At 46.6% G+C, this 27,393-nt stretch overlaps 2 protein-coding genes across 6 annotated transcripts in view; one reads left to right on the top strand and one right to left on the bottom strand.

The window, feature by feature from the left end:
- Positions 1-22,749, bottom strand: part of RFX2 (regulatory factor X2) — a 60,008-nt gene extending 37,259 nt beyond the window's left edge. For 4 of the 5 annotated variants that reach the window (XM_076359594.1, XM_076359596.1, XM_076359597.1 and 1 more), the window contains exon 1: positions 22,714-22,749. The gene's annotated coding sequence lies outside the window, so the exon portion shown is untranslated. The remainder of the gene's footprint in view (positions 1-22,713) is intronic. The other variant, XM_076359595.1, reaches the window with a different exon arrangement.
- Positions 21,881-27,393, top strand: part of ACSBG2 (acyl-CoA synthetase bubblegum family member 2) — a 32,756-nt gene continuing 27,243 nt past the window's right edge. The window contains exon 1 of the mRNA XM_076359591.1: positions 21,881-21,965. The gene's annotated coding sequence lies outside the window, so the exon portion shown is untranslated. The remainder of the gene's footprint in view (positions 21,966-27,393) is intronic.

The raw sequence follows: 27,393 nt of genomic DNA, 5'->3' as shown, positions 1-27,393 counted from the left end.
TTGACTTAGGAGAGCTACAGTATTTCCTGGTTTTTTAACTGCTCTAAAAGCCTTGGAAGAAGAGCCTGCTATTCTGGCTTTCAGAGGGAGCAGGTTAGGACTGGACAGAGTCTTGGCTCATCAAAACCTTGGCCTCCACACCAAAACCCCTCATCCCACGCCGAGGACAGTCTGTAACGCCTGCAGCCACGCGACACCGAGCCACCCCACAGAGCCTGGGATGCTGTGGGATGGTGCCCAGCATCCCCGCTAGCAGCAACAAGCACTCGTGTACCGTTCACATGCCGAGGGCTGGAGCAGCATTCGCCTTTCGCAACCAGCCCCTCCTAAACCAGCATCCCCTTCCAGCAGAGGACGGGGGAGAGGTTTGGGCCATCTCTGTACTCTGAGCAGTGTGAAGGTGCCCTCACCCCCATCGCAGCTGAAAGCGAGCTCTTCCAGATAACAGGAGCTGGCATTTGAGCCAGCTCACCTAAAGAGTGTCCTGAACCGCGTGTCGTAACCTTTAGCCTTTTAATAAGCGGTGGTAAGGGGAGGGGATGGAAGGGGGAAGCAAACATGACAAGGAACTTGGTAATAAGCTGATTCTGGGAAGGCGGCTTATTACATTGCTTCAAAATGTTACAAACAGAGAAGGCACCAGAGCCTTCCACTGATTTGGTTAAATTAATTTAAAACAGAAGCAAACACTGCTTGTCTAAGAGCTCTAGTTACCTGGAAACACAGATAAACCCAAAACACGCGTTTCAAGGGCAGCAGGCAGCATAGCTGTTTTTTTCAGAAACCTGGTCCTCATGGAAAAATACAAATTTGGAAATGGCTTTTATTAGCAATAGTTAATAATATACCAAAATACAAATATACACCCAGTCTTTAATCAGATTTCATGGAATCAAGTCAAGTAATAGAAATATACACACACACATCACTGTTGCGTAACAGCAGTTCACTAATCTTTGCTGTTTCTTTAAAAGTAACTTTCAGAGAGGCAGAAGAGAGCGAGGAATGTATCTGTGCTGGCCGTATTATTTGGAGTTTCCTTAAGAGCCAGCTGAGACTGAATAGCAGAAGCCGTGATGGTTTAATGTTGCTGGCAGCAGCAGCCTGTGGACAAATCCCATGTGCACAGATCTCAGACCTGAACATGGGCAAAGTAATGTTGCAAACCTCCCTCCCATACAAAAACCTGTCCTATTTTCTTTCTGGGTTAATAATACGAACGCTCTCCAAGTGTCAAAAGCCGGGACTGAATTCCTTCAGATCTGAACGCATCCCTTCTGGTGCTCAGAAATGCAGGGGCCAGCATACAGCCTATTTATTGCCGTGCTGCATTTCACCCTGTCTCCCGCAGACTTACCTGCACGAGTCCCAGCTGCTTGCTCTTAAGTCCAACAGCTTCCAGATTTTCAGCCTAGCACAACCCTGTCAACAAGTGCTTGAAACTCCTTGTTTCTCTCCTATTAACTAGCTAAATCTCAACTTCAGAAAAGTTTTGCTACAATGATGGCAAATGATGCTACCCCCCCAAAAAAAAAGTCTTGATATCTGCTGAGCAGTAAGGAAGCTTTCACATCTGGAAGGAGGAATTAAGAGTCACACGCTACCCTGTACTCCATGTCCAGGCCTTTCAGATACTGGCTGCAACATAGGCATTGGTGCTATCTGGCAAAAGCAAGCACAAGTTCCGAGCTCAAATTAGTAATTCTCCCATATTTTTAATATGTGCACTGTAGGGGTTTCACAGGGCTGTGATTCAACAGGGGAAATACAGTGTGTCAAGCAAAAATCTGGCACAAAAGCATTTCAAAGGTTCCTTTCTAGGACAAACCTTAAAGTTTCAATCATCAACCAAACCAGAACATCTGCTTACTTGACCCCCGCAGTCTGTAACTCTGCTTCTGCGTGCTCCCAGGACGATCCCAGGGACCTGGGTACAGCTAATCCTCCTCCGACTGGACTGGGCTCATTTTGGAACAAGGAACTGCAAACATTGGTACTCGACTGCGTTTTTGCAAGACCCACTTTTATAGCTTGTCCTATGGCAGAAAACTGTGGAATATGTCACTTATTTTAAATTAATTCCAAGAGATCAGCTTAATTTAAACCTGTATGTTCATCAGCCATCACTTTTTACTTGTTTAGACTAGACAAACCTTTCAATTTAAGTGCGAAGTAGGAGATTTGTTGCAGTATTTCATTTAGATGTGGGGCAGCAGCAGCAGCTGTTTCCCTCATGCCTATCCAGTGAACAGCAAATACAGAAGTAACCGCTGCCAACACGGTCCAGTATATTGTTATTTATTTATATAGCACCATTCACAAGCACTGTGGTACTTAACAAAGTTAAGCAGAACAAGCCACAAACATAAACTGTGGCCGTTCAGAGAAGAGACTTCATCTTAGATTTTACAGCAGCAGCTGAGTCAGTGCTCCGGAGGTCTCCGGGAGAGATTCCACCATGGAGCGGACTGAAACATGGCACGGGGGGATAATCAAGTGGTCACGAGCATTACGTGTTGCTGTGGGTTTGTACTGGGTAGTTTGAGAAGCCAGAAGGGAGAGTTGGAGCAAGGAGAGAAACAAGAAGTGGTCACTTTTCCCTCTGGAAGGCAGGTAATGCCTGGGCGGCCATGAGGAGGAAGAGGAGGAGGGCTTGTTTGCTTTCTCCTGACACTAAGGGCAAGTTTCTTTGTCTTTCTCAAATGTCTGCATGAGCTCTGGCTCCGCCATCCTTCCGCCTGCACGCGAGATGCTCTTCCAGGCTGTGCTAACGCGGCACGCTCCTGGGGAGCATTGCCCTGACCAGGGGCTGGTGCTACTGGGGAGGAACCGCCACAGAGGTCTGGGCTCCGCTCCTGCACTCCACAGAAAATGGGGTCTCACCCTTTACGTGATGGTGCCACACCAAAACAGCCTCATGGGGATACGCAAACTTCTCTCTCAAGAGTTTGGGATTTGCTTGTTGATGATTCTGCTTCTACACATGCAGTAAAACTGCCCCAAGTTCAAAATCCTCATTGCCTAAGTGCATTTGCGAGTGCGCTCATCAGAGTCACGGGCTGGCATGGGGGGTCCCAGAACTAAACTCACAGTTGTTATTCAACTGTCCCATCGCAGCATTCAGTGCATGTTTCAGCAAGTAATGGGACAGAAGCAATTGCTTTCCAGACCAGTGCACTGCTACCAGTGAAGAGGGGGAATGAGCTGGGGTTTTTTCCTGTGGAAATTTAAAGCCTCATACAGCTACTGGTGACTGGTGCTGCAGACTCCAGGACTAAACAAGACCCCAAATAGAAGACACAAACTATGTAGACACGCACAATTCTTCCTGGAAAGGCAAAGAAATGAGTAGGCTGCTTTAGATGCCCTAGAAACGCAGTTTGGGAATATGTATTTGAATATTCTGCACTTGGAGAAAGGCACTGCTGTATTTTTGGTGAGGACAGTAGTAGGACAGACCATATTCTAGATTAATGGGAGAAGATAAAGGCTTGCAACAACTGTACACTGCTCTAACAGTTCGCACTCTCCCAAAGAAAGAGAATTGACTGTTACTGAACTAGAATTAACCAAGTTATATCTTTTATCCAGGCAACAAATTCCTGTGGGCAGTATTTTTGGCCTGGAGACATGAGTGGGTGGCTTTCCGACAGACATCTCAGCCCGCTAAACCTTCTGTCCGCAGTCTGGCCGGAGAGGGGTTCAGATAACACCCAGAAAACAATTTTTTTTATCCATTCAATAAGTGGGCAAGGCAAAGCTGCAGACTTAAAAGCTCGTCCTCCAGCGCTATGCTGACGGATCCGGATCGTGCTTAGAGTCCATCAAGCCAAGTGGGAAGATTTAAGTCTTTTTGAATCACAAAATAATGGGGGGCGGGGGGTGGGGGGTGGGGGTGTCTTTAGCCCTAATTCCGAGACTGCTTTGAGGGGTTAGGGGGGCAAGGGGGACCCCCCGCCTCCCGCACGGCGCAGCCGACGAGCCCAAGCCCATCCGAAGCGGGGTGCAGGCGGAGGGAGAGGCCGATGCCGGGGGAGGATGCGGGACCCACGCTGTTTGGGGAGCAACAGCGGTTGCCAGGGGCGACGCGGTCCACTCCCGTGTCCAGGGCGCGTTGCTAGGCGACGCGAGGAGCGCTTCCCAAACCAAACATCCCCATCCCCGCTCCCTGCCCGCCCTCCCCGCCGCGAACGCACACTAAATATGTCAGCGAGTATTTTCAGAAGCCCGGGAGGACTGACAAATAATTTCTTTGCTATAGTAACTGTGAGGGGGGAGGACTGTGGGGTTTGGTGCTTTGTTTTGGTTTTATTTTAATTGTTAGTTCAGAATAAACGGATTTAGAGGCTGGACAGCGTTCTTCAAAGCAGATGCCCAGGAAAGGAACCTTTTTTTTTTTTTTTTTTTTAATTTTTGTTTTTAAAAATATTATTAAGGCGTTAACCTCTTTCGGAGGCAGTAGTAACTAGTCATTACACAAACCCCCGTGTCCCCAGTTCGCTGCCCAGGGAAGCGCCGCACAGGCACCAGCGGAGCGGCAGCACCGCATGGCCAGAGCCACCCACAAGCACACAAGTCCCTGAGCAAGTACTCTTTCAACTCCCCCCCCCCATTTGTAGACTCCTAGAAATTTCCCAGCAGAATTTAGATCCCTTTAAAGCAGGATTTAGCTTCCTTAAAACAGGTTTGCTTTTCTTGGTGGTACCTATGAGTCCGGGGAAAGGTAGTCTGGCTGGGAAATGAGCTTTCGGGAGAGGGCATGTGTGGTTTTTGAGCGTCCTCTGATTTGATGAAGAGGAGAAACTCACCAGAAAGATGTTTTCTTCTAGTTCCATGAACATGGGAAACTAATTCTCTACTTTGCATTTTTTACATTAAAATTTGAGGCAACTAATCATAAGCAAAAATTTATAAACACTCAGAGGATTTTAAGGGAGAGCTTGCTCTCTGTGGAAATAAAGACTAGAGATAGGCTTTTGTGGGGCTGGTGGAAACGGATCATTGTCCTGGGCGCAGCTGTACGATCTAAAACATAAAAGTTCTGCTGTGCTTGCTAATCATCATGAAGGCCACATGCTGCTGTCACAGGCTCCCAAATTCAATAGGAGCAGAATTCGGGCAGAATTTGTCCCTCCAACTTTTAAATCTAAGCGTAGGCATTGGCGTCACATCAGTTCACCTTCGCCGTGATTAACGATAAAGCTTAGTACTGAAGTTGCTGATTTCCAAGTGTGGGGTGCTTTTAGTGCTTCCTTTGCAGCACGTTTTCCCGGCGTTTATCTGCTAATGGCACAGTCCTCCAGGGCACTGCAACAGAACTGCAGCAAGGCATTCACTTCTCTGAGGCAGATGCCATGAAAAGCAGAAATCGCTCATCCACTGGATGAAACATAAAAAGCCGTAGTACTGGGCACTTTTTAAATGAGGTCTTTAAAAAATTCTGTTCTTTATTTACGGATTTTTTTTTTTTCCCAAACTATTGCTGACCTCAGCCCCCAAACTACTCCTTGGTCTTCTAGCATTTGATTGCATTTATCTCCTTCTCGGGGGGACTCGCATGCTTCTTGCATGAGAACAGTAGACGCAGAAACATTTTGAAGGAGGCAGCTGATCTTTTTCTTGTGATGTTCAGAGCGGCATTCAGCAGAGAGCAGACACTCATGCAGGGCAGCCAAGAGTTCGGCATAGCTCAGCAACTTAAAAATGACAACTGAAAATTAAGAAATGTCATAACTTGAAGAATCTGCCCAGCAAAGGAATAAAATACACACCGTTTGCAGCTATGTGAGGTGATCTGGTAGCGTTTGCACCCAGTACAGAAAAAAAGTAAATTCAAAATAAGCTCCTTTACCTAACAGGATCCTTGCCCATCCTACCTATGGCCTTATGGTAGACTTCAGCACTGAAATCTCCAAGCTGTGTGAAATACAGTTAAAAGATACCTTAACATTGCAACATTTGGCCGAGTAAAGGACTTCAAGAGATAATTGTGGCTAAGAGGAACGTCTCTGCCATGACAGCAGAAGAAGCATAGATGAACGTGACCAACCTCTTGATAACTCTGGTCTCACTCACATGCCAGCCTGCAAGGGAAGCCAAAACTCGCTGTCTAGACCCCTTCACTCCTTGGTCCTTCCACCAAAATTACTAGAGTGATATCTTTGCTGGCATTGACCCAAGCTATCAACTCATTTCAGAGTGTACAAGAGGCTAGCTGCCCTGAAAGAGCCACTATTCTTATTCCTTATTAAGATGGATAAATTAAGTCCAAGATTCTTCTCATTCCATTCCTTTCTGCTAAGTGCCCTCATTCCTGCTTTAATATGCTAAAAAGTTACCGCTGGGATGAGGAAAACACATTAAAATTGAGAGCTGACACCTCTCTTATCTCAAGCGAGGATGCTAGCGGGGGGTTTTTAAGGTTTCAGTTGCTGGAGTCCTGTTACTCCCACAGAGCTATGCCTGACAAGAAAAAGGGGTTCGAGCTTTCCAACTTTTCCTGAAAAAGTAAAAAGAACCACCCAATTTCAGAAAGTCACTATTTAAACAGTCAGCCTTCCCTATTTTTATCTCCTAGTGGTTTTTAATCCAACCTTATACTTTGGGGAATTTCTGGCCTCATGGGAGAGGGGGCAGTTTATCTGCAATCATATAGCAGCTCAAGCCCCCGTTTTTTTCAAAGTATCTTTCTACTTTTGCTTTCCAGAAAATGAAATGCACATCCACTTCTTGCAAGAACGAGAGCAATGTTAGAAGCGTTAAGTGTGACTGCAGGAGCTATTTCCAGTCCATACAGCATTTTACTGCATGTGCTGAGCAGTATATTGAAGAGACCGTGAAATGCTAACGATCTCCAGACTGCTAGAGATACAGTCCTAAATAGAAGGAAAAAGTCACTTTGAGAGATTTTTTTTGCCCATTCCATCTCCAGAAACCATACAAAACTTTAACACCTCCCTTTGGCTAAAGCTTTCCAAGTTACACTTGAAAAACTGAAAAGGAAAAACAGATGGGGGTGGGGGAGTGGATAGAGATGATCCGACAGAGCTAAAATATCCATTAGTGGTAAATTCCACCATCTCCTCCCCCTCCCAAAAAAACGGACTGCATGGGTCAGATTCCACCCGCAAACCCAGAAACCGGCTCCAACCACATTCACTCAGCCAGCCCTTTTTATTCTCTTGCTTGTCTAACTGGCTGCTAGGCAACCTGAGCAGCATTGCTGCTCATATGCATTAAGTATTAACTATTATTTCATTCCTTCCCCCCCTTTCTACAAAAAGGCAGCAACCTCAATTCATCGCAGACGGATCTTTTCCCAAAAGCAAATGCTGGCTAAACTAAGCTGGAAACAGTTAAAGCCGTGTAAGGGTTGAATATACCCAGTTCGGCTATACAATGCTCTTGATGCAGGCGCGATGGGATGCATAGGATTTCCAGCACCCAGCATTAGCCACCTACCCCAAGCACCCTCATTAAGGGGCCGAAGCCCTCATTTTTGGTCTACCAAGAGATGCAGCTACTCTGAGCCAACCTCTGGAGGTAACTGCCTCTGCGCTGCCTACGCAGGGAGTCTAAAAATCCTGATTTAAGTTCAGTGCCCAGAGTGAAGCAATGCAAACAGCCCCGCTGCTCCTGCTGCATCCAGCCCTTGAATGGTGAGAGGCGTCCCTTCGGAGGTGGTAACTCTCCTGTGATAATAAAGCCCTGATTTCGCCAGGACGGGTCACAAAGCTGTAAAGCAGGGGAGACGGACAGCAGAAAGGATGCAGCTGCCCTGCCCAAGGGCAAGCTAAGGTAGAATTTGAGAGACTACACAGCATGCAAGGCTTTCTGCTCCCCTCCCTCCTGCGAACCAGTTCTGCAAGTAGCATCTCCCTCTTTGCCAAAGGCAACTCTTCCAGCAATTTCAGTAGACATTTTGCGTGAAGAAAGAAAAAATCAAAATTGGGACAGGACAAAAGAAAGCAGCAGCTGCCGGTGTTTAGAAATGGCAGGGATACTTCAGCTCGGCAAAGAAATTCAGCGACATGTTCAGCTCCTCTTGAAAGCCTGGTCCCAGAATTTGGTGACGCTCCTGTATCCAAAGTAATTACCAGAACAACCCTTTACAATAGAGGAAGAAGGTGCTGCTAAGGACAATAAGGCCTCAGGACAATAAATTTTTCACCTGTAGGAAGACTCCAAAGGCAGGAGAAGGAAGTGGCTGCACACTGCTGCCCTGGGAGGAAAGGCTGCTGACAGGCAGAGCCCAGCACTCTTTCAGTCCAGTGGCATTTTTGACTAATTACAAAACCTGAAGATCCATTATAATGTTAATTTGCTGGCTAGTTGTTGTGGAGAAGTGTAATTAGATGTTGTGTAGCTACCATGCAGACTGAAAGGAATGCTAAGAATGCCTCCACTTGCAAACGGAGCAACAGCAGGAGGACCAGGAGCTGGAGCAGAGAGGAGCATCCACGCACCTCTAGAGCCTGGGAAGGAGCCCAGACACAGAGCAGGTCCTGGTATCAGCCCCTCTCTTCAGATGCAGAAGGCTCCACTGCAGTCAAAACACAAGCTGCCAAGCAATGGCAATGTTCAGCCAAGGCACCAGCTAGCAAGCAACGAGAAGGTCAGGCATGCTTCGCTTTACATCTTTACACGCTCCTCCTCTACGCGTGCATCGGATCAGGGACTAGAAGGGTACCACTCTCTATCACACCTCACGTTGCCATGTTCCAAACAAAGACATCAGTATTTGCCTCAACTGAGAGCATCCTATTGATTTATGTCACCACCTTAATTCAAGTTTTCGAGCTAAATATTTTCTATAATACAGGCCAGCCAGAAAATGTTTGTTTTTCAAATTATGAGACATTTCCCGGGTTGGGCCTGCACTCATCAGCAACAATAGTGGGCTACAGCTGAGGATGACAAAACCTTTTAAAACTAAAACAAATCTCTTTATACACAATGAGTCTGCCCATTTCACAATTAAGAGAAGCAATAATTGTGGGGTTTGTTTTGGTTTTTTTAAACACTAATCTCACAGCACATTTGGAACCAGAAGCAGACATCATTTCATTTCTGAAACATACCTATTAAAAGGACTGCCAGATTTGATAAATTTTCCTCCACAAAATAAATTGATTAAATGAAAACTAAACTGGAGTCCCTAAAGCTTTGTAACAGTAAACTTCATGTAGCAGTTTTGTAACTTGCAGGTGGAAATACAGAAGAGTATTCATTTGCAGTCTAATGCAAGTACCTAGTTAGTCTGCAAAATAATATTTTTAAGCTATCAGCAGTATCTAAATTATTCAGGGATGGAAAAAACAAATCCATCTCCTCTAGAAAGGAAAGCCATCAGCTGCTGAGAACAAAGTACTCTCCTAAGGCCAAATAATCAGCAAAGCAAATACTAGTAGAAAAGTGGAGCACCATCAGCAAAGAGAAAAGTTTTCCAGGAATACTCTTGCAGTCAAGAAGTATTTTGTAACAGAGCACATTTTATATGATACAGCATTTTACAAAGGAGCAGAAAGGGCAGAGTGAGAAGCAATGTCCTAAGCATCACCGTCTTCTCCTGGGTGATTGCAGGGGACAGTGAATTGACCTGACGAATAAAGTGAGTGACCGCAAGGCTCAGCGGTTGGGACACCTGCTCGCTCTTTTTTTCATAGATGTTTCAAATGGCAACAGCCTGCCACCCTTGGAGTTTAAATGGCGAGAGACCCCCCAGACGGGGCAGAGGGTCTCTCCTGTGCCACTCCATCACCGAAACGGCACGCACTGCGCTCTTGTGTTCAGCTCACCACGATAACCTGCACGCTCTCGGTCCCTCGTCAGTCACAGCCGCACAGATTTTAATTCTTAAATCATATGAATGAGATGGCGGTGGTGGGGGAGGAATCAGGCCTCTTCTGCCAGGGTCCTGGAGGAAGGTGGAACTCCCGCGGCCGCCCAGTTGTTTGCAAATTCACATAAAGAGCCTAATTAACAGTGCAAGGATTAACAAAACTCATTATTGTTATAAGCAAGGTCAACCTCCCTCACAGTGACACCACAGCTGACTTAACAGACTTTTGTATCAAAGCTCCAAAAACCAGGAGCAGATATTTTCTTTCTGGAACAACTAAGGAGGTGCGAGGATGTTGTCCGAGCTGTAGCACCTGGACACCCGTGCCTCCAGGAGCACCAGTTCAATACTGCGGTTTTAAGCATCCTCCAGAATTGCCTGAAACATCGACCCATTCTGGTTTTTGCAAAAAGCACGGTGCAAGCAACACTGAATTGCTCTGAACTGTCAGCAGCAACTTTTCCCCCTTATTCTGCTGCAAAGAACAATGAAGATTTGTCATTATATGAAGCAGAGGCAGATCAGTCTGAGACATTAAGAGCAAAGACCCTGCTCCTCTGTGTGGGCTGTGAAGCTTTCAATGGATCTTTTCCATAAGAGAGATTGCACGGCTGGCGTGATTAAATCACCTCAAGCTGATTCTCCTGTCTGAGCCGCGCAGCTTCAAAAGCATCAGAGGAATCAGTCAGCATTCACATCTTCCAGTGGTATCGGGGATTCACTTTTTTTTTTTTTCTTTTTAAATGATGAATTGTTTAGCTATCGACCCATTACTGCTCTCTCTTAATTTTCCTTTCATTGACTGAATTGCATAAACCTGTCCTTAAAAAGAAAGCTAGAAGACACATGCTAACACTAATCTCCTCATTCCATAGGGTAAATCTCCTATTTGCAGCATGCTTCCCCAAAAAGACAGAGAAGGAAAAAAAAAGACATTTATGAAGGGGAGAGAGGACAGGTCAAGGAGCATTAATTATGGATGAGTTTTGGCACCGGCAAATGAAACGTCAGTTTGTTCTGTTACTTGAAGTATTGGGACTGGGGTTTCTACAACATCAATACTTGACCGTTTCCTACTCCCTGACTCATAGGTCTCTCCTGGGCTATGATCTGTAGGTATTTATGAGCCAAACGTGCTTCAAACAACTTGAAGCATTTTAAAAAAGCTTGCAATACCTCTAGAGAGCCTCAGTTCATCAGGTAGCCAGTAAAGACTGTTACAGTGCCAATTTTAAAACCAGAATGATTTGTTCTCTTAAAAAACAGTTAACCTTTTCAGTGGCTCCTTTATGTACCGAGAAGAGATTCGGGTAGGGAATAGAGGAGTGAGTTTCTTCAGTGCAGCCAGATGGAGTTCCAAATCCAGACAGTTTAGTCAGGGAGCTAAGGGGAAGATGTCAAAGCATGCTTTCCATTAATGTAATAGCAGAAAACACAACTGGTTTAAAATTCTATATACAAACAATTACTGTTCTGCTAACAGAACCTTCGCCAATACGAGTGATTTTATAACCATAGTTAGTTTAAACCAACAGCAACAGAGTTGTAAGTCAGCAATATGGTATTTTATTCTTAAATATTTGCTTGGGATGCTACTTGACATCAGACTTCAGTCAAAATAAACTTTAGCAAATGTTATGTTAAACGATCCCATCTGCCTATTTCAAAGGCAAAAAAAGTAGATTTTGTTAATCCTGAATTTCCAGTTCAATCTTCCAAAACAGAAGGGTCAGTTGTCGTAAATCAAAAGTGAATGGGTTTAGTTCAGTGGTATAGGTCAGAGGAGTACATACAATCAAGACATTAACAGCAGTTTTTAAAAGTCAAGTACGACATTAATTTTCTTAGTGGAGAAGTTCTACTTTCTGCAGATGGAGGGGAAAAAAGAAAACACCATCATCATCTCTGCATCTGCACTTACGTTGCTCAGGCAAAAAGCACTCCAGTAGAAATAATGCACATCATTCAGCTGAGCATTCACCTAAGATTTTTTTTTCTCCCACAATCACTATATGCCAAAAAAGTCAGCTAGCTCACCCTCCAACACTGACACGAAGCTACGGAGGGATCTTTCAAAGATACAAGTCAAGAAATGGACTCAAAGAAGTACTACAAGCAGTTTATATGAAGTTCACAGGAGACATTGTTGTCTCTAGGAAAGAGGCAGTTACAGCAATGATGCCAGAAGCCATTAGCAAAGAGGGAAAAAAAAGAACTTAAAAAAAAATTGTGTTTGCAGCCTTGATTTCCAGTTCCGCGAGTGTGTGCACATGTGTGTCCAAGGGAGAACGTTGTTTGTGTTTCTGCAGTGGGAAAACACCCACTGTTGTTATAAACTCATAAAATGGTATCGGTACAGAAATTAGTTTACCTTCCAAATTATTTTCAACACACTATTGTCTCAAAGGAATAACGCAGTCAACTCACTGTACCCAGCTGAGTATGATTTCTGGGGGGTGGAGGGGGGGGCAGACTTTTAAAATTAAAATCCTCTGTTATTACATTATTGGACCGTATTATTGCATACCTTCTTTTAACTGATCAGCATATGCTACTGCTGATTTGGGGGAAAAAATCATACTTCCAGGGAACAGACAGTAGCTCAACCCTTACCTTAACTTTCTGATACAAGAAAATTAGTAAAATTTTCATAAACCTGATAGAAAAAAGGGTATAAAAACTATTGCATAGAGGCCACAGGCTATCAGTTCTTACCACCTTTCAATTCGCTATTAGCCTAGAATGGCTATAAGCCAGAAGCGTAAAGCAGAAATTAATTCATAGACAATTTACTTTTCTCCAGCAAAAATACTGCATCATGTTCTGGCTAATCATGTAATTCAAACCTCATATATGAAGAAAGCAGTTAGAAATCAGGAGATGCATTCAAAATGTTCACTGTGGAACATTTTGTTGTCCAACATCAGAATATAAATTCTACCAAGTAGCTGCCAAAAGGAAAGCTATCACAAAAATTCCTTAATGATAGACTAGTAAGAGACTCATCACCAAAGCATTAAGTAATTCTTCAGGGAACATAAGTAAGAATTGCAATGTATGATGTATTAATTTAGTTATTTGGTGGCATGTAAGAATAAAGCTTGGGTTTTAAGGACATGAGGTTAGAATACAGCTGGAAAAATTTAATCCACGACATAAATTGTCTCTTGAAATGTGCAAAGAGAGGGAGTGTCACCGAAACTATCCTGTGTTTCTCATCGGGTGCTGCAAACAGAGCAGCATGGAACAACAGAGTTTAGCTTGTCTACAGTTCATCTTCCCAAATATTTTTGTTCCAAAATTCACTTTCTGAGAGCACCCTGCATGTGTATTCACTTGGATTGTAAAACAGCCTGAAGAATGATATTGGAGTCACTTCAGCAAGAAATCCCCCAATCACTTTTCCCCACCCAAAAGCATTTCTCTAAGTAAATAATTTCTCCAGGGGTTGGTTGGTTGTTTTCCCCTCTCTCCATTTTTCAGGACCAAAACGTGGTTCTGAGCATGGTTTCTGCATCTTCACCAGCCAGCACCCTGCAAGATTGCCAGCCCTTTGAAGAGCAAACTGGGGGAGGAAAATCCACCGAGTAGGTGCTTCTCCTGGAGGACCATTCCCATGCACATCCAGGGGAGCAAAGCGAAGCCAGCAACTGCATCGAGTGCTTCTCTTGACACAGAGCAGCCAGAGCCGTTCTCAGTGTCCAGAGGATAAAAGGCAAGTGCCTCTGCACAAAGTATTCCAAGAGGGCGTGAGGCAGAGCGATAATCATAGAATCATTTAGGTTGGAAAAGACCTTTAATAATGACACCATCCAAAAAAAAATGCATATGTGATTTTGATCAGTGAGTAAAGCAGCAATCACTTGAGGATTTCAAAGCACTTTGCAAATATTAATCCTTACAAATCTACCCATCTCAACTTTCTGGCTCCTGGAAAAAAGGCAGGTATTGAATTTTTCCCTAATGGAAAATGGAAATGAAAGCACAGAGCAAATAAAGCAGGGTTTCCCAAACAGACTCAGAAATACCAATAGGTGTGGATTCTGAATCAGAAAAAGATGGGACTTGCTAGATCAGAGACTAATTTGTGCCTCAGAGCACAGTCCCACAGGAGAGTCTAAGGTGGCACAGAAACCCCAGTGAGGACTGGGTCCGGAGGCAAGGAGGTGCATCAGAAATGTGGAATAAACATCCTCCAGCATGCTGTACTCTTGGAACTACACTCTATCATAACGTCTATATATGTACATATACAGGTATATTTTCATATATGTGTGTATATATAAAAAAATAAAATATACATGTATCTCCACACATACAGATATAGCCCCAGGGCCTACATAAACACACAGAGGGATTTTATTGTGACAGACACACCCTCAGATGTTTTGATATTAAAATGTCTCCTTTCAGTCCCCATCAAGGAAGTAACGATTAGTGCTTTTTACAAATGAGATATGAAAACAGAGCTTGCATGGTACCTGTGGAGCTAAAGACAAAGCACATTTCCCTACAGGGCAACCGTAGGGGACTTAAAAATTCCTGAGCATTACAATAAGGCAGATCATGTTTTTATGAGTGACTGCACCCATGAAAAAGATGCAGAAAAGTACCCGGTCCACAGTTTGTATTTAGGAGAGACTTACCCTGCAATCCACTACCCGGCTTGGCTGTAATCCACCATGACAATAGATATAGTGGAATAAACAGAAAGGCACTGCCTGGCCCATACTTGTGCGTGCTCTGTCTTCACACCGTGTTAAGAATCAGAATACTGACTCCCCAAAAAATCAACTCTAAAAATTAGGCGTTTGTAGTTTGTTTATTAAGCACCAACGTGATAGCTCGCACGTCATGCATTTCCTCCGTGAAGGCACAGGAGGGTGTTTGCTCTCAGGGAAGTTGTTCTCTAAAAGGGTTATGTATCTTAAATAGCCTAAAGATCCTTTATTTGAAGGCACATCAGGCTCTTCCCTAGTAACGAAAGGCTGTGGCGACAGCCCTTCCCAACAGTGCGGAGATGACGCAGCAGCAGCTGATGAGGCACCGCACTGGAATGTCTTGGATGGGGACTGCAGAGGAGGTTTCTGTGACGGATAAAACACGTTGCCAGCACAAAATAATTAACCCCCATCTTTGTCGTAAGACAACCTTTGCTCTGCCTGTCCCATGAAACCACTGTGAGCACTCTGCGGCACAGACCGGCCCCCACTGCGCTGCTGTACCGCACCCAAGGTAACGGATTATCAGGGTCTGTTGGGGCTTCCTGGCACTGTAACAGCTCAAACATTCATGTTTTTTAACTAGTACTAGATAATAAGCCTGAAAGAAGCTTTTTCTACTCAGTGCCTCAAGACAGATTAAATAATGAACTGACTCAAAATTTCAGTAGCCAGGTAAACCTCCAGAAACAGTTTATTAAATGTTACCGAAATGTTGACTACATTTTATATCTAAAAACAAGTTGGGTTGGTTGTTTGGTTTTGGTGGTGGGTTTTTTTTAAAAAAAAGATTTTTAAGTTCTGAGCAGCATCTAGATTGGGAAGAATGGAAATGTGGAAAACAGCAGTGGTAAGAATCAAAAAGCACTTCTGCTGCTCTGGCATAATTTGAAACATGAATTATCTGGCTTACAACGCCTTACAACGCCTTACCTTACACAATTATCTCTAATAGTTGCAGCATACAAGACAATACTCTGAAATTTAAATAAGTCCATTTATTAGCACAGCAAGCAGCAGTTCTAACCATCTAAGTGCTTCCTGCCTGCCAGGGGCTCCTATCTGGTGAATGTTACCTGATCACGGCGTTGGGAGCAATCTTATGGAAACTACCATAATAAATGCTATTCCGAAAGGAAAACATCGACACCAACGGATCTTTAGGCTAAGCCACGAGTAGGAACAGCCTTTGCTTTTGCAGCACCCAGCTCAAGTTGGAGTGCTGCAGGTTGTCGGCCTCAGCAGGTGAACGTAACAGAGCTGGTGCCTAAAACATGAAGGGTGAATTTTGTATTTACGGTTTGGGGGAAGGTAATTAATATAGAAAAATCTGCATTACGAGTTCAAACAACCGTGGAGGACGGGTAGCCTGCAGGCCAGTCCCAGTTTCTTCAAGGGTTTTAGGACCTGGGTGAGGGATATTTCACTTTCCTGGCAGGTGCAAGTCTTCTGAACAATGGTGCACATCTACCATATTAAGAAGAATAAATATTTGCTAGGAAGAAGGGAGCTCTGAAGATTAGCTTGGTGACCAGAAGCCATTATTTCTCTTATTACCTGTACCTATTAAAGAAAAATTTCCTCCTATGATTGGTCATTTAAGGTCATGAATATTTGAAAAGATCTGCATTTCATCTTCTTTTGGGGGAAGGGGGTGGAGGTTTAAACAGCACATAAAATATTTTGTCTAAGTGCAAGGACTGAAGATAAATTAGACAGAACTAGTCCATGTGCATTTATTCACATATACCCCCACATTTCACAGCCCAGAGATGGATTTCAAGTTGGTTTTTTGACTGTACCATCCAAGACAGCTCGGGATGGGGAGAAAGAAGGAGAAAGATATCCTTGCACAGGCCAGCAAGGTGACAACACTGACGAACAGTGTACTTATAACACACTGAGAGGTCGGTCTTATCTCAGAACTTGCTTTCTCCCAGCTTTCTGCAAGCTTCATCTTATCAGAGGCTATGCACAAATTCTCTTTACTGCCCAAACAAGAACACAGTCTGGGTAAGAGAAAATATGAGACTAGTGCCTGCTTGTCAGAAAGGCCCCAGATCTGGCTGAACCAACTGGAATATCCAGCTCCGTGCAGAATCCGGCCGTCAGCCTCATTTCCCACAAGCAACCCCTGGCTGCATGGAGATGGGCCATTTGTCCGCCTAATCACACACATCTCCAGATGCCTCCTTTCGCTTCCCTTCTCCAGCGGTAGCCTCGGTTGCAGCAGACTGGAAAGGTTTGGCCGAGCAGTGAAGAACAGGCACACTCGCCCGTGGGAGGCAGCGATACACCGCTTGGTAAGGGCAGGCTGCCTTCTCCACCCTTCTCGGCAAGGCCCTGCTTTGTCCAGGTGGAAACTCAGTTCTGTCCTCAGACACTGGTGAAACCCTCTGCCACCACGGCCATGGGGCGATGGGGAGAGGATGCAACGGGGGCTTAGTTCAGTGGGGCCCTCTGCCTTGCGTTAACCTCGAAGAACCACCAACCACGTAATCCCAGACAAACTCCTGAATAACTGGTGCATCACCGCATAGATTCAGCATTGATTTCATCCTAGCGCTTCCAGACAAGTTGGGCACTTACAAAACTCAGCTATGGAGGCAGAACCCTCTTTCTTCACACCCAGATTCATTCATGTCATGTGGACTTTACAAGGATTCACTCGTCCATGAGACGCCTGCCAAGGAGACGTGCACGTGTTTGCAGCACACGTCTGCTGGTGCGTACCAGCACGGGTTCAGTTCCCAACGGGAAAGGCAAAACGTGCACTCCAAAGCTGTATGGGAGAAGAGTAAATCCAGCCATGAACCTCTTCTCTAAAAGGGATGGGGAAAAATATAATTTCACATGCAAACATCTTCATCTGTGTACAACACCAGGAGCCACTTGGTGGCTAAGAGGGGAGGCAGCAGGACTGGAGGCAGGTCTCCTGCTGGTCCTGCATGCCCCCTGCCCCAAACCCTGGAGCTTGCTGCCACGCCGTTCCACAGTACAACCAAGTCCTTTCCTATGAGGGCAGCTGAGCAGGCAACGTTTTGGAAACCCTGACCCACACTGTGGATTTCTCACAGCAGAACAGCATCAGCTGGCAAGGGCGCAGAAAGGAAACACACCCCTTCGGCACCATGTAGCTACGGTAGCAAAATTCACGGCATAGATGCGGCAAGCAACAGAAAAGTGCTTTTGTCAGCTCAGCTTGGGCTGCCCCGAGAGGTGCGACAGGACAACTCCTGAGGAGCAGGTGCTGATCTCCATGAAGAGACACTGCCACATGCATCTTGGAGATGATGGCAACCACAAAAGCCTTCTTGCCTCCCGCTTTCGCTTGGTTTCTGGTTGTGTTCTGCATTTTCTTTGGAAGGACTAGAGACTTTGTAAAAACTAGAGATGCCCTGAAGAAGTCAGAGCATGAAGTCACTGTGCCACAGAAGACAGGGAGGTGTTTCAAACTGCCAGTCTTCATCATAGCATACACACAGGTACCTGCTATCGTTTGTCCTCATACAAATTCAGACATTCCCGCACATAAAGCCAGAGAAGAACCACCTCAAACAGAAAAAATCGTTTGTGGATACTGGACGGTCATAAGATGCATCAATGAACTAAATGATGCATCACGGAGGAATATCGCTGCCGTCAGTGCAATTATTTCTTTTGTCAGCTTCTTGCTAGAGACACTGAGGATTTCCTTCAGCAGAGTATTGATATGGGACAAGAAAACAAAGAATCTGAATTTTTTTTTTTTTGCATTTGCTTTATATAAAGTCATTGGCACAGCATTCTGTGACCCCTGTTTCTTTGGAAGCAACTGCAATGTTCAATTGCTAATCTCTTTCAAAGCTTCACCGCTACGACACATTTGTACTATGCTGAGACTTCTTCAGCATTTATTAAGCTCAGAAAAAAATTCTTAATTTCTTAATAGAAATCTAATGTAGGAAAAAAGCAAGGTTATCAATTGCCTTTAAATTACTTTCAAAAGCCTTCATGTGGCGTTTCTACAGCTCTTAACTCCTGTGTAATACCAGATCAGCAAAACAAAACAGTTTACAAAGTTGTGTTTGGGAAGACTCTTGCTTCTGTTGCAATTTAAAATTCTCCTTGTAAATTTAATGCTGGATACATACTGCCTAACCCCCCGGCGTCGTAAGTAAGCAGGAACATCATCAGAGGAAGATTTTCGCATTCATTGACGTGAAATCACACGTCTATACATAACTACATATTGTTTTAACAAGTCAGCTGAATTAAGAAAATTTAAACTTTTCTAGTCCTTCTGTTTTAGCTGGGTGAGATGCAGACATAGCCATCTTTCATAAAAGCATGACCCAAAGCTGAAGGTGGGTTTGTTTTGGGTTTTTTTTTTTTTTCTCCTTTCCCCCCAAACTGGAAACAGTTTGTGTACTGATGTGCCCTGAAATAATTTCCTCCATGCTTTCTCTGTTAAGAAAAGTGATATTCTGTAGGTAGTGCCCCGTACAAAGACTCCTCTTTGTTCAGTGTATTAATGGGTACGTGGCTTGCACTGAAGAAGTGTTTTGTTGTCTATTTATGTATTTATGGCATAATTAGTTCATATGCTACTTAGACAGAAACAGCCTAACGTGAGAAAGGCAGCACATTCTTAGACAATAAGGTGGATTTGTGGATGTTTGAACACAGGAATAAAGAACTGCCAGTCCAAATAAGACAAAATACTGAGTCTCAAAGCGCAGATTACAGAAAGAAACCTTGCATATGTTTCAAATATCAGAAACATAATCCCGGATCACCGAGCTGCACGCGCTGACACACGGGGAGGTGAGGCGCTCCTCTCCGCAGCACCCACGGCAAGCCCTGGCACGCTGGTCCGGGCAGTACTTTGCTCCAGCTGGCAGGCGTCCAGACGTTAACTGCGCTGGCATTTGTTTCGAGGGAGGGAAAGAGGGGAAAACTTGGTTTAAATATAACTCGGCAGCCTCCAGCAGAAACTTTGGCTGAGAAGCTGAGTGGTAAGATACGCCTGTTGAATCAGCACTGCCCTCCCTGCGCTGTGACCCTGCACGCCGCAGGACGCTTTTAGCTCTAGAGTACTAAAACTGAACAAGGAAAATATGCTAGAATACGGTAAAACAGCTATGTTTACAGGCCTGTATTAAAAGTGAAAACATGTTGTGATTAAACATAACAGCTGTCAATGCTCTGAGGTGTTACAAGCATGAGACTATTTAAAGACAATGACTGGCGCCATCTATTTTACTGCAATCGAGCTAGGAAAAGCTACAGTTATTAACCACTGACTGAGGCTTTACATTTATGGCAGCCCTGAAGAAGTTGTCACAGAAGAGAGTAACAAGTACAGAGGTGACTTTTAGTGGCACTGAATACTCTCAACTGGAGAATTTACCCCAGCAGGTAGCCAGGACAGTTGACATCAGTGGCGCTGCCTGCTCACGTCTTCAACAATTATGGCCTTAAATTACCGTTTCAGATTTACACTTGCAAAAATACACAGAAGGCGTATTTTTAATGTACCTGCAGGAACACAACACATGATTTAACAGCTACTCTCTCTAGACCGCACTCAGCCTTCAGTCTTGAGATGGGCGACCCCTTCCCTCCCTCCCACCCCTGCTGCGGGGGACTCAACGGGACACGTGGTGCCAAATCCCTTGATGAAGATGGGCCTCCATTTATATGCCAAACCTACAAAACGCTCTTTGAGAGGGCAGATCTGATGCTAAGGGAGAATTTGCTGCACCGGGCCACGGCCCCCAGCGAGTTGCCTGCACATCTTACACCCTCTCCAGTTGCTGTAGCACAGCACTGAGATTTCGCACTCGCTCGGACCCTTCCACAGCAGGGCTGGCACGCAGGGCCCCAAGACAGGGACACGGTACTATGAGAGGAATTCATGAGATGCAAATGGCACAGCAGGGAAATGCAAAGCAGGGACTGTCTGTGGGAGCCCCATGTGAAGGCTGACGGACCTGGCTCTTGCATTCCCCTGTGGCAGCGGATGCTCTTATCACCACCCACGAATGCACCGGGATCATTCCCGTTTTGCAGAAAGCAAGCGGGGACAAAGAAAATCCAGTTGTGAACCCCTCGCTTGCTTTTGTGCGCGCTTTCACCCTTAAGGCCCAGATCCGGCGGTTACCTGGGAATCCAGATTCCGTTTGAAAAGATGAGTATTTCCAAACCTCGCCGTTACGGGAACAGCTTTGAGGGCATGAACTCTAAAGGCTTAAAACAAAAATACGGAGCATGCCCACACCTGTATACACCAAAAGGCAAATGCAAAACATCTCACAAAATTCAAATAGATTTCATGTCCCTTGGGACAGCAATATTGAGAGGTAAAGAACCAGTGGGATGTGTTGGCTTTTTAAAATATGAACGAAGACTTTCAAAATGAATCAATGAGCGTTGCTGACGGAGCCACCGCATCCCAGTCCCGATGTCAGATATCCAACACCCACAATTTGGTCCTACAAGTGCAGGTTTTTCCTCACCTGACTTCAGCCATCTAGAAGTCAAATGTCCAACCTGGCTCAGCCTAGACTCCCTCAACAGATACCTTCAGAGGCTGATTCAACCCATCTCGAAACAGGTAACCGTGAGAGGGCCTTCCGAGATGCCTTCCCTTCCATGTCGACTGCCTTCCACTAGATGCATAACTTTAAAATAAAACCTGAGATAAGACTGAATTCATCTTAGACTGACGGAAGCAAACTCACGCAGATAGTCTAACAGCAGAGGCAAAGAAGGAACCCCAGTCTTGGGAAGCTTAAGGTTTATATTTTGAGACTGATTTTTTTTTTCTTTTTTTAAGCCAGCAATTACTCTCTATTCTCAAATGATTTGTAAGAGGGATGGAGAGTTGAAAAGTTTGGGCAGAAGCAGATGAAAAAAGCCTTGACTAACAAATGAATCTGAAGCTGAGCATGGTCAGTTTAAGGATATTCCAAGCGCAAAAACATAAAGTAGATTTAATAAAATTATTGCTTATTCCACTTTGCTCTTTAATTAGTAAGATTTGCTTCTTTCAATGGCAAAACCAAAAAAAGACTTTAGAGTAGTATCTAAGTCAAAGAATGGAAAGATTTAATCAGACTGCACAAACTCACGCTCGAAATAGGCACATACACAAAATCCTGCTCTAACAGGAGATGAGCCTGTTTTGAATAAAGTATGTTGTGAAACAAAACTGGAGAAACCAAGTCAGGAATAGACGGCAGATGCTTAAAAATAGGTCTTATTGCAATTTTCGCTCATTTCTAAGACCAACAAGAAAGCAAGTGCTGGGATTCCGGAGCTCTGGCAAACTAAAGGGATGAGCTGGAGCTGAAATCGACCCCCCGGCCCCAGTGAGACTAGGAGGAGTGCCCGGGGGAAAACCGGAGACAACACAAGAGGTATGCGAGCTTCTTAGCAGGAAGGCAGAGGGGCTGGCCGGCCCGACTCCCCTCTTCCCAACTCTCACCAGGCACTTGCAAGCTCCCACCGCCGCGGGAGGGGGGGACGGAGCCCGCCGGGGTCTGTAGCAGCCGAGGTTTGCTCTGAACCAAGCCTGACGCCCAGAGCAGGGAGTTAAAGGAAAAAACGAGCCGGAGAGAAGTTGGTTACGGCGGGAGGGATGCGGTCCCCCCCCCGCCGGGGCCGCCACCACCACGCCGGAGGCGAGGGGACGGTTCGGACTCCGCTTCCCCGGGCAGGGCGCGGAGCGGGGACCGCCGCGCTGCGGGCGGTGCCCCCGGGCAGCGGCACCGGGGCGGGGGGGGGGGGATGTCGCCTCCCCCGCTCCGCCCGGGCGCGACGCCGCTCCCAACTTTCCGGGGGCGGCGCGGGGAGCGCCCTCAGCCCCGGGGCGACGCCGAGGGGCGGCGGACCCCGGGGAAACGTTCCGAGGCGCGAAGCCTGCGGCCGGGACGGGGCGGAGGGCCGGGATGGGCCGGGGGGGTCTCCGCGTCTGCTGCCGCCCCCAGCCTCACCCACCCCCGCGGGGGCCGCGAACCGCCTCGCCCCCCCCCCCCCCCGCCCCGTCCACCTACCCCGCCGCGGGCCCCCTCAGCGGGCGGGACCCCTCAGCGGGCGGGACCCCCGCGGCCGGGCTCGCTGACCGCCCGCCCCCCCCCCCCGGCGGGGCGCCGCGCCCCCGCTCACCTGCCCTCCCCGCCGGGCGCCGCGGGCTGCGCTGGGCTCCGGCCGCCGGGGCCGCGCGTTGCTCCCGTTGGCAAGTAACAGTCTCCAGGGCTACGGTCACTATGGCGCCTGGCGCCGGGTCTCGAGGCAACTGTTGCTACCCTCTCCCCGCACGTCACCGCCCGGCCCCGCCCACTCCGCCGCGGGGCGCCGCCGGCGGTTGGCGCGACGGCTGTCTGTCGTTGGAGGGGCGGGACGCGGCGGGGCTGGGCCAATGGCGGCGGGGAGGAGGCGGGGCGGAGAGTTGGCGCGCGCTTTGGCGCTTCAGCGCGGGGCGGGGGGGGAGGGAGGGGGGGGGGGGGGGGGCGGCGGCGAGGGGCCGCCGTGGGACGGTGCGGGCCCGCCCCGGGCACGGGTGGGCGGTGGGGCGGCCGTGGGAGGGACGGGGGGGGACGGGGGGAGGCTGGCCGGCTGCGCGACACGGGCACAAAGCCGCGATCCTGTGGGCTCCGCGCTTTGATATGGGGGAAAAAAAAAGTTATTTTTTCCACTATTAAATATTAATATTTGACATTGAATATTAAAAAGTTCCCGTTGGTTCCTGGGCAACGGCACAAATCCGGTCCGCACACGGGCGGGCTCGCGGTTTCTCCGAGTTGCCGCTGGTTTCTCCCTACCTGAGCTCCCAGTTCCCCATGACATCAAACCGTTTCCATAGCGACCGGCTGTGAAGTCAAAAGCGGGAGGCGGGGGGGGGGGCAGAGCGTGGGACGGATGGGAGCTGGTGGAGAAACAGGGGTCGGGGGTCCTGGTTTGGTGCCAATTTTAGAAATATAAGTGAATTGCTGCGCGGCGGCATCCTTATGCACGGGTACACGCTCCCGCTTCCCGCCCCAGCGCAGGTGAAATGAGGCGCCGGCAGCGCTTGGAGTTTGGTTGGGGGATGCGACGGGTAAGGGTGGAAGCGGCATCGTCGTCCCATGGCACAAAATTATCCGTCTAACAGCAAACGCTTCCTGATGGAGCGCCAGTCACGGGTTTTAAAGAACGGGCTAAGTCCACAAAACGCTGGGCTCGAACCCCGAACGGCTGCCGCACCAAGCGTGTTTTCCGATGAGCTCCGTGCGGAGCCGGAGTGAGTCCGCAGGAGACATCTGCCAGCTGCCGGCAACTCGGGAACGGCTCCCAGCACCCGCGCTCGGCCGGAAAATGTGCGGAATCCGGCCACCCCGCAGATACATGTATTTGCACATGTGCAGCACGTCGAGGCTTTGGGATACTGCACCGGGGAAAAGCCACATAGCACCCGCTGACGGGTGGGAAGATGTAACCGATGTTTTTACGTTGGTGGTGGAGAGAAAATGAAGCCTCAACGATAGTCTCTGGACGCAGAGAATTGCAAAAGCAGCAGCTACCTCGGCTCTACGCTTTCTCCCCTTAAATGAACATCCCCGCTACGCCTGCGGAGAGAATCGGTGTTACCCAGCACGGACATCCTCTGCCCTCCTGGAAGCGGTTCGGGCTGGAAACCCAGCGGATTTCAGGTGGTGTTTCCTTGAAATCCCTTCCCTGAGTGACCAGGAGAGACTTGAAAGATTGCGCTGGGTGAAGAAGGGGATTTGTAGCCTTAAGCTTACATTTCCAGTCCGGGCACGACTGCCCGGCCTCGCCAGCAAGGCAGCGGCAGGTGTCCTGAACGCATGCAGGCTAAAATCTATCCATAAGGATGACTTTTGTTCCTTCATTTTGAGGGGAAAACCAAGCTTTTTGTAGCGGGCATCACAAATTCGGCCCCTGCAGGGTTGGGATGCTCCTCTGGATACAGATTCCTATAAAAATAAATCAGCATGTACAAACCTTTCCAGGTAGTTAAAGCAACTCCCTTGGAAATGAATGTTAAGTAGTTGCAAGAACCCCAGCTCATGCTGAGCCATCTCGTCCCGGTCTTTTTGCAAAGAACGGCCAAATTCTCTTGTTTTCTGGCATTTCAGGAAGGCTGAGTTTTGTGTCTGTCCCTAAGAAAGAGGCAGTGAAGGAAACACTGACACTGCACTTAATGTGATTTTTCTCTTTTTCACCTTGCATTTCTAATAGGCGACAAATTTAAACTTATTTGAAAGTTAAGATGGTTCCGGTGTTCAAATTCTAAGAGGTTTCTCTTTGCCACCAAAGGGTCTTGATAGTATTATGACGATGAGGAGCCTGGTCATGGCTTTTTGGTTAAGGTTTAAATACAATTTTGCTCCTAAAGAAGAAATTATGAATGGAGGGATAGCTTTAAAAACAAGCGGGGATGTGTCCTTCCTCTTATTGCGGCACCAACACACATCAACCTCGCTGCTTCGGAGCTGGCCTGACCCATGCAGAGTTAACCCAGTCCTATATCCCGGGCATTTCTCTGAAGTTTAAAATGACCGATAGATCTGAGGCGGCTAAGACACTTGCTTTAACCACAGGAGAGGGAGGTGCTCCGCTCCCCACATCCTCTCTTATTTATTTTAATTCTGGCAGCAAGGGCTGCATAATGAAAACCAATATGTGCTCCAGGTCGGTCTCAGTTCTTCTCCACGGTTTTTGAAGGCAGGTGCTGCCAAGGAAAGCAGCATTTTTTATAAAGCTTTACGGAATACTTTTGTTTGTGGGGGTCTTGTTAGTTTTTTCCCCCCAGTTAAACCCAGCAGAATCACCACGTGTGCTTTTCAATTGCTTTGAAAAATCCCCGTCAGACATTTCAAGATTTCAGGGATCACCTTATTGACATGCAATAAAAAGCTTTTATGATGTATTTTTCTGTAACGTGTTCTGAAAACTATGTCCCAGTCTAAGCCAAGGAAGTGTGTGGAATTTGTACCCATGGAGACTCCAATAACACAGCCAGCTCCAAACGCCGCAGGATTATTAGTTTTTACCTAACGTATCAGGAAAGGAGTTACTGGAAAAGCGAGAGACGGAGAGAAAGTGACTGAGTGAGGCAATATAAATTGGAGAGACTGGACTTGCTGGTTAGCATCTGGTCTGTCCACAGATTTGGGGTTAGTATACCTGCTTTCGACAGGTTACTACGAGAGTTATACTGGAAAAATTCACAGAGTTGTGTGTCTGAGCACCAAGGACATGCCGGGTGAGATTTTGAGACGCTCCAAAGAAAAGTAAGTCGCTCTCTTAATGAGTTGTAGACCCTTAAGCCAAGGACATTTAAAAAGATCAACCTTTACATGAGGGTGTCATTGCTTAATAAAAAGTAAAATAGAAAATAGAGAAGGAATAGTTTTTGAGAAGTCGTCTAATGCACATAAACATCCACCTTTACCAAGGGAAATGGAGACCAGATTAGTATCTGTTTCTTAATAGCACCTGCTGATGTGTTTGAAGATTGCTCTCATGTCTTCCCTCAACTCTTGTTTTCTAAATGAAACAACCCTCTGTTTTTTTCTGTAAGAAAAAACCAGGCCTTCCCTATAGAAGTGCTACGTAAATAGTTATTTTTGATCCTGCAATACTGTGCTCACTTATTCCTCCTTAAGCACCGTACTTTGCATTTGGCCACGTTGAATAGCAGCACGTTGATTCTGAGTCACCCCTCAAATTTACTAAGAGCCTAACGAAATCGTTCAGAAGTGCCTGCAGTCCTTCCCAGTTTAGTATCACCTGCAACATGCTGTTGCAGCTCTGTTACCGCTTTAGTTTTTAGGGCACGATGCTCCGCTTCCCGGCATCTGTACCTCTGCAGAAGAAATGCAAAACACATTCGGACGTGCTCTTCTTCTTTCCGAAGCGTCAGTTATTGTATGAAACCCAAAGCAGAGGTTCCCCGTCTTGCCTTACCCTGCCAGCAATATCCTGAAATGCTGGATAATGCCCAGCGCACAACCTTTGACAAAGTCCTAAAAACCTTGGAAGTTAGCCACTTCCCTCCTGGGAACCCGGGGAGTGATCACGGGGCTGTTATTTTTAACTAGGGACCCGTCTGTCACCTCTTGTGTCAAGCTGATCGCTGGAATTAATTTTTCCTTGTTTCTTGCAACCTGTTGCATAAGCCAGATCTCATCCCTCTCAGCCTGTACAGTATCGGGGTGGGTCTGGGGGAAGGAGCCTTATTTGAGAAAGCTGCTGGTAAAGAAAGAGAAGAAACTAAGCCTGCTCGCAAAGGAGCACGTTTGCTGCAGCTGTAACAGATACCCACAGGAGGGCACGTTCCTCAAAGCAAACTGGAATTCAGCTAAAATCCAATCCCGCTCAACGGATCCGTTTGACTTGATTTCACTAAAGGGAGATTTTGACAATAACTAGTCTTTTGATGGAGGCAAATGCCCTGCAAAGGTAGTGGGATCCTTTGAAATTTCATGTTTATCCGTGAAAAATACTGTTGTTTTGGCCGCTGGTAATGAAACCCTAACTGAAGCTATTCCCTTGAATTGTTTTACTGAAAAAATGAAAAATTTCCCAGAGGATTAAAACCAAACCAAAACAAAAAATTGCCTTTGGGCTTTTTTGCTTAAACAACAAGTTTGCTTGTGTTCAGTTTTAATGGGGAGAATCCCTATTTTTATACAGGTACCGACCACACAGCACTTTCCTACCCGAAAGCTTTCTGTCTCAGGTTCCCCCTTCTCCGTGCTGTATTTTGCTGCTGAGTGATCCCAGTGCATCTGGTGCAAAATATAAGGAGCCTGAACTGGTGGCTCTCTGTGTCCGCTCTAC

Source organism: Aptenodytes patagonicus, chromosome 25 (assembly GCF_965638725.1).
Source record: "Aptenodytes patagonicus chromosome 25, bAptPat1.pri.cur, whole genome shotgun sequence".
NCBI lineage: Eukaryota > Metazoa > Chordata > Aves > Sphenisciformes > Spheniscidae > Aptenodytes > Aptenodytes patagonicus.
Note: the sequence above shows the minus strand (reverse complement) of the source record. Positions and strands in the feature narration are given on the sequence as shown.